This window comes from Limulus polyphemus, unplaced genomic scaffold (assembly GCF_000517525.1).
Source record: "Limulus polyphemus unplaced genomic scaffold, Limulus_polyphemus-2.1.2 Scaffold10331, whole genome shotgun sequence".
NCBI lineage: Eukaryota > Metazoa > Arthropoda > Merostomata > Xiphosura > Limulidae > Limulus > Limulus polyphemus.
Window position 1 is genome coordinate 9,011 of NW_013675941.1, and position 8,101 is coordinate 17,111.

The 8,101-nt window shown below is 35.8% G+C and overlaps 1 protein-coding gene across 3 annotated transcripts in view; it reads left to right on the forward strand.

The window, feature by feature from the left end:
• The window catches only part of LOC106476341 (ADP-ribosylation factor-like protein 4A), a 15,226-nt gene extending 7,437 nt beyond the window's left edge, over positions 1 to 7,789 (forward strand). Inside the window, exons 2-4 of one of the 3 annotated variants that reach the window (XR_002609141.1) lie at positions 2,879 to 3,129; positions 5,857 to 5,952; positions 7,743 to 7,780. The gene's annotated coding sequence lies outside the window, so the exon portion shown is untranslated. Of the gene's footprint in view, positions 1 to 2,878; positions 3,130 to 5,856 lie in introns of all 3 variants that reach the window. The other 2 variants (XR_002609140.1, XR_002609142.1) reach the window with 2 other exon arrangements.
• Positions 7,790 to 8,101: the final 312 nt, after the last annotated feature.

Here is an 8,101-nt window from a genome sequence, read left to right on the forward strand (position 1 = left end):
GGAGAAAGGGATGTACATATAGGTGAGGAGAAAGGGGTGTGTTTATATAGAAGAAAAGAAAGGGTGTGGATATATATAGGTGAGGAGAAAGGGGTGTACATATAGGTGATACGAAAGGGTGTGTGTATATATAGGTGAGGAGAAAGGGATGTACATATAGGTGAGAAGAAAGGGTGTGTATAAAAGGTGAGGAGAAAGGGGTGTAGATATAGGTGAGGAGAAAGGAGTATGTTTATATAGGTGAGGAGAAAGGGATGTACATATAGGTGAGGAGAAAGGGTGTATATATATATAGGTGAGGAGAAAGGGGTGTATAAATAGGTGAGGAGAAAGGGGTGTACATATAGGGGAGGAGGTAAGGAATATGAACAATTAAGCTGAAGATAAAAGAAACATATATAATGTGTAGTTAAGGGGGAAATATCGTATCGTTTAGTAGCAAGAGGATCTGTAATAAAAACACGCTGAAATACGGACTTTTAAAAATGTTATTTTACAACACATTCCTGTTGTGGTTTAAAAAAAAAATCTGCATTTCAATTACCTTTAACAAACATATAGAAAGTAGCAAGTAACAACATACTTTCTGATAGTTGTCTTGTTACCAATAACAGATTATCACCAATCCCCCTACAAATAAGCTAAAAGTAACGTTTTACCAATCCCCCTACAAATAAGCTAAAAGTAACGTTTCACCAATTCCCCTACAAATAAGCCTAAAAGTAACGTTTTACCAATCCCCCTACAAATAAGCTAAAAGTAACGTTTTACCAATCCCCCTACAAATAAGCTAAAAGTAACATTTTACCAATCCCCTACAAATAAGCCTAAAAATAACGTTTTACCAATCCCCCCTACAAATAAGCTAAAAATAACGTTTTACCAATCCCCCTACAAATAAGCTAAAAGTAACGTTTCACCAATCCCCCTACAAATAAGCCTAAAAGTAACGTTTTACCAATTCCCCTACAAATAAGCCTAAAAATAACGTTTTACCAATCCCCCCTACAAATAAGCTAAAAGTAACGTTTTACCAATCCCCCTACAAATAAGCCTAAAAGTAACGTTTTACCAATCCCCCTACAAATAAGCTAGAAGTAACGTTTTACCAATCCCCCTACAAATAAGCCTAAAAGTAACGTTTTACCAATCCCCCTACCTACCAGAAGCTCACGTGAGGATCGTGAAGTAGTGTCATTACATCCTGTGTGGTAGGCCTAATGAACTTGTTTGAATAATGGTTCTCCAAGTAAACAAGATCAGCGCCATCACAGTGACACGACTTCTGTAATGGACACTCAACAATCAGCACATCGTTTCCCGAGTCTGTAAACGTATTTTTCTTGGAAGTATAAACACCCAACTTTCTCTGTTTAAGTTGTAAACAATCACTAGTCTCCAGTTACAGTTGATACATTTTGTCCTACAGGTCTTCACGATTTACATAGAAAAAACCTAAACTGCTCAGGTTAAACAGAATTTGAAAAGTTTCTTCATTTTGGTTGAAACTACTGTAGCGTCGTTTCATATTCGTACTCCTCTGAGAGTCACCCGTTGTTCTCCACATCAGGGATCAACTCCAAATTTTAAAGTTGTAAACTGATCACTGATTAAAGTTTAGAATTAGACACTGAATCACATATTTTTCCACCCAAGACCAGTTCCAAAAATATCGCTACACTGGTGCCTGATGAAAATCTCCTTTCTCCATTACAGATAATCTTATGAAAAACGAATAAAAAACTAAAGCCTCATTTAATCTCGGTCAATTCTTTCTCTGAATAAACGCAATATTGTCGAAGTATCTTAGCGTTTACTCAAATACTTCGACAATATTGCGTTTATTCAGAATATGAGTAAACATGATAATGTTTCTGTTTGTTGTTTGTTTGTTTTTTCTACACTTTAAAACAACGTATGATTTATTTCTTTCGCTATAGACTGAGAATTTAACCTTACCATTATAAAGAGTGTTTGTAATACGGCTATAGACTGATGATTTAACCGTACCATTATAAAGAGTGTTTGTAATACGGCTATAGACTGAGAATTTAACCGTACCATTACAAAGAGTGCTTGTAATACGGCTATAGACTGAGAATTTAACCGTACCATTATAAAGAGTGCTTGTAATACGGCTATAGACTGAGAATTTAACCGTACCATTATAAAGAGTGCTTGTAATACGGCTATAGACTGAGAATTTAACCGTACCATTATAAAGTGTGCTTGTAATACGGGTATAACTTGAGAATTTAACTGTATCATTACAAAAAGTGCTTGTAATATGGCTCAAGCTGCTGAACATGCTCCGCACTTTCAGCTATGAGGGCGTAATAAGTGTGACAATCAAAACCGTTATGCAGTTAGGAATAGGCACATAGGGTGTCGGATACGTCTGGCTGTTTGCTCTACTTCTCATCAGAAATTCTAACTTAACATTGGCTATCTCTAAAATTGAGGAGTCTCTGACCTGGCCGGCTAGTCCAGCTGTCGCATAAGATGTCGTTAGGGTTAAAAATACCAATATGTGTAACCAGTGAAAACTTGATATGTGATGAAGTCCAGTTCGTACTGAACAAGAAACCACGTGTGTCAAGAACTGAGAACTGTTCGATATGTGTGTGAAATTTTTGTGATACTTCTATGTAATAAAAGAGTTAATAGCTTAACTGCTCTAATTTTCATGGACCTCCCTAGGTGGCCAAAAAAAAAGACAACAATTTAGCTAATTTTTCTTGTATTTAATTATGGTAAACATCTATCTATACTTCACTCGAAAAAAAAGGAAATTCTATTTCACGTGTTGTAAATCCCAAATTATTTACATTATTTACATAACGACTCAGTAATAAAGACATATTGTTTACTTGTTTAGGCTCAAGACTGCACAACAGACTATCTTCACTGTGCTCACAGCGGGGATTGACTCCAGATTTTAACGTTATAAGCTGAGCCAATAAGGGGCACATACATATGTGGTAAAACTCAGTGATGAAAATAATCAAGTCCGGTACTGTATACCGGTAGCGTCGGCACGCTGTACCGGCAACCCACTTATGAACGTCACGTGTTAATATGACGGTATTGTTGGATGTGACGTTACATTCAGATCCCACCCCCTATCAGGTAGGACTCATTCTCCTCATTACTTGTAATCCATTCCAACTTAAAAAACGTTTAGAAATCAAACTTAAATAGAGAGTGTTTTTGTTTTTTTCTATTAAGCGTAGTAACTGTTAGTAGCAATGTTGATTTGTTTAAAATGTGGAAGGGGAGGGCAAACACTGTTACCGTACCGGTAAGAAATTAGAGTTACTTTCACCCCTGGTAAAACTACAAATTCGGGTACGTGTGTTTGTTTTAGAGCAAAGTCACATTGGGCTATCTGTTGTGTTCACGGCGCAGAATCGAACCTTGGATTTTTAGCGTCGTAAGTCGGTAAATTTTCCGCTGTCCCACCGTGGAGTATTACAGTGAATTTAAATGAAAATATTTGTGATTTAATTTTTTACTGGTTGAATTTTGTTATAAATTAGAACTATGGTATGATAACGATTTACCGGTGTATTTGATTTAATTAATAAGGTGTACTGAAGAGGGCGTTGTTCATACACACTTCTAATTGTATGGATAAAAATCAATAAGACGAGTTAGGTTACAGTTATCAGTACGAAAGAAAAACTTGCGGTGAAACTTTTTTGTTAAATATTTCGAAAAGTTCTTTAGCCCAAACAAGAAACTACACGTCTTGCACGTGGAGACGATATAGAAACTACACGTCTTGCACGTGGAGACGATATAGAAACATTATAGCTATGATTGTCTGTTTCTTTGTTTAGAATTTTTGCGAAAACCAATACAATGGCTATCCTCACAGCATCGTCGCTAATTATGAGTTGATAGACTAGATGGAAGTCAACATCACCCACCGCCAACTCTTGAGCTCCTTTATCTAATCGGGTAAAGAGATTTGGCCGTTACTCTTATAAAGTACCCAAGGCCCCAAAATGCGGAGTACGTTTTTCTGGCAACTATATGCGAACCACGAACTCTCCAATATACAGTCAAGTCACACTAACAACTAGGAACCCTCTGGCCATAGTATGAGAGTTAATAAGTAGTTCAGAATACTTATACTAGGTGTATTGTAATCGTACGTCATAGGTTAAAATATATCGCTAATGAAACTTTTAAGATATCTACGTTATATTAAAAGTAATGCCATTTATATAAAAACATTCACGTGTACTCTATACTCAAAATAGGGTTAACTTGGTTCAAAATCAACTTCAACCACATTACCGCATCTAAATTCACTTCCTAAACAGAACCATGTTCCGAGGCAACATACAGTAAAAATGTTGCCTTAATGTCGAGTTTATTAGTTAGGAAGTAGTTATTCATGACAGTGGCTCAACACTCTCTAGACATGAGACAAATAAACGTAATTTAAATCGTGACGAAAGAAACCTGACTGTTAGTGACCTTTGACCTCTGACAAATCTCTTACGTCATATTGATTGGTGCTTTTTTTGACATGTGGTGGTGCGTTCATCTGTCGAAGAAAATTAGTAACGCAAGCTAGTAGATGTAGTCTTAAGGAATACATTTCTTAAGACTACATCTACTAGCTTGTGTTACTAATCTTCACGTGATTCTTATCACATTCCTTAAGACTATATCTACTAGCTTGTGTTACTAATCTTCACGTGATTTTTATCACATTCCTTAAGACTACATCTACTAGCTTGTGTTACTAATCTTCACGTTATTTTTATCGTATTCCTTAAGACTATATCTACTAGCTTGTGTTACTAATCTTCACGTGATTTTATCACGATAAAAATAACGTGAAGATTAGTAACGCAAGCTAGTAGATATAGTCTTAAGGAATACGATAAAAATAACGTGAAGATTAGTAACACAAGCTAGTAGATGTAGTCTTAAGGAATGTGATAAAATCACGTGAAGATTAGTAACACAAGCTAGTAGATGTAGTCTTAAGGAATGCGATAAAATCACGTGAAGATTAGTAACACAAGCTAGTAGATATAGTCTTAAGGAATGTGATAAAAATCACGTGAAGATTAGTAACACAAGCTAGTAGATATAGTCTTAAGGAATGTGATAAAAATCACGTGAAGATTAGTAACACAAGCTAGTAGATATAGTCTTAAGGAATGTGATGAAAATTACGTTTCACTACAGATGTTTCTTCTTTTTTATCTCATTCTTCTATTTTATTAGAACTGTCTTTGGTTAGTTACAGGTCATTGGCCAGAAGTCATTAGCTGGGCTGGACGTATGGTAGCTAAAAGTATATCCGAAATCATGTGTCTATGTAGTAATAAAATCCTTGATACAATATGACGACGCCCATAACTTGACGAAGCGTAAAATATATGTAGGTCAGAAATAAGACTAAGTGCCATTTCTAGGAGGCACAACGTTCTCAAATTAGTTCGTTATTAATTATCCAGAGTTGAAGAAAGAAAAGCCTAAAAGAAAAGGCATATATATATATATATAGGTCATAGATGTTTTTAAAGCCCGACAGGTGTGTGCGTCCAAGTACAATTGTTAATTTTAAATTAATGAGGTTACAAAAATTAAAAGTGGAAGTCCAAATAAGATTGAATAAACATGATTAATATGCCACGCGCCATCGTATGCCTCTACGTTTACATAAAACAATGTATTTTTTTCGGCTGAGTTTCTGGGTCAAGGGTCGAGTTTAAGTAGATTGTTAATTATTTTGTGTAAGCAATGCTGCTAAACTGTATCACATAAATGGTATTTATAACAAATGAATAGGACAAACATGTATTATTATTTTCATAATTTATTTTACAGGGTTGTCAGAACTAGAACATTGTGCATCACGACCTGAATGTAAGACGGCCCCCCTCCGGCTCTATAGGGACATTAACATTCACGCCTTCTTCATTTGTAAGTTTTAATCGTATTGTAGGATCAGCTTCTCATTCATAAGTCTGTGGGTCAGGAGGGGGAGGGGGTGTTTGAGTTTCTCCAAGTTTATTACCAGGGTTCATCGTTTTATGAAGCCTGAAATTTGTATCAGATAGCAGGGAAGCCACTGAGTGTAAAAAAAACAACAACAAAAGTTTCGCTATAGTGTTTAACATAGATAAGTTTTGGTTTTAGCGGGCGATTATTCATCTTCTGACTGAAGAATTAAATAAATTATGTTGATCTTTAGGTAGACACGGGGGGAGGGGTTCTGATTTTCCTTTTAGACAGCAGCCCCCCTCCCAATCTCTTGAATTTCATTCTCCATAATGCATCACGGCTCAATTGATGTTGGATTTTTATTTAGGCTACAACCTATTCGTTTAGTTCTTGATACCCGGACTATGAACCCGAGGATTCATGGTTCGCAATTAGTTGGTGCAGAAACACGATACGAACATTGGTGTCTTGGGTGAGCTGTAAGAGAGACGACCAAATCTCTCTAGTCGATCAGAAAAGAGTAGCCCAAGAGTTGGCGGTAGGTGCTGTTTCATAGCTGCCTATCTGCTAGTCTATCAGCTCAGAATTAGTGAGGCTTATGTACAGATAGATCTTATGTGGCTTTGTGCAAAATTCTGAAAAAACAACACAAGTTTAGCCTTGAACATAAATAATTAGCTTTTTGTTATATACATTGTTAGTAGACACGCCAAATAAATCAAATATCATCACCAGTTCGCACATTGTTAGCAGACACGCAAATTAAATATCACCACCAGTTCGTACATTGTTAGCAGACACGCTAATTAAATATCATCACCAGTTCGTACATTGTTAGCAGACACGCTAAATAAATCAAATATCACCAGTTCGTACATTGTTAGCTGACACGCTAATTAAATATCACCACCAGTTCGTATATTGTTAGTTGACACGCTAATTAAATATCACCACCAGTTCGTACATTGTTAGTTGACACCCTAATTAAATATCATCACCAGTTCGTATATTAGTAGATGACACGCTAATTGAATATCACCACCAGTTCGTACATTGTTAGTGGACACGCTAATTAAATATCATCACCAGTTCGTACATTGCTAGTTGACACGCTAATTAAATATCACCACCAGTTCGTACATTGTTAGTAGACACACTAATTAAATATCATCACCAGTTCGTACGTTGTTAGCAGACACGCTAATTAAATATCACCACCAGTTCGTACATTGTTAGTGGACACACTAATTAAATATCACTACCAGTTCGTACATTGTTAGTGGACACGCTAGCTAAATATCACCACCAGTTCGTACATTGTTAGTGGACACGCTAGCTAAATATCATCACCAGTTCGTACATTGTTAGCAGACACGCTAATTAAATATCACCACCAGTTCGTACATTGTTAGTGGACATGCTAATTAAATATCACCACCAGTTCGTACATTGTTAGTGGACACGCTAATTAAATATCACCACCAGTTCGTACATTGTTAGTGGACACGCTAGCTAAATATCATCACCAGTTCGTACATTGTTAGTGGACACGCCAGTTAAATGAGAAGTTAACTCCCTCAATATGGTCAGTAATTCTTTACATAAGATTAATACTTTTTATACATGACTTATTATTGTATAATTATTGTTGATATATTGCCAGTAGTTTGTAAGCTCTGATTTAAAAGATCTGCCTTACGATGATTAGTTGTGAAAATGTTAAGATAATCCTCATATTTCTGTATACCTTTTGTTTATTTGTACTTAAGCACAAAGCTACACTATGGACTATCTGTGCTCTTCCCACCACGGGTATCGAAATCCGGACTCTAGCGTTGTAAGTCCGCAGGCATACCGCTGTGCCACTGTCCACAATTTGTAATAAAAGATGTCCACAGTTTGTTAATAAAAGATGTCCACAATTTGTTAATAAAAGATGTCTACAATTTGTTAATAAAAGATGTCCACAATTAGTTAATAAAAGATGTCCACAATTAGTCTACAATTTGTTAGTAAAAGATGTCCACAATTAGTTAATAAAAGATGTCTACAATTTGTTAATAAAAGATGTCTACAATTTGTTAATAAAAGATGTCTACAATTTGTTAATAAAAGATGTCTACAATTA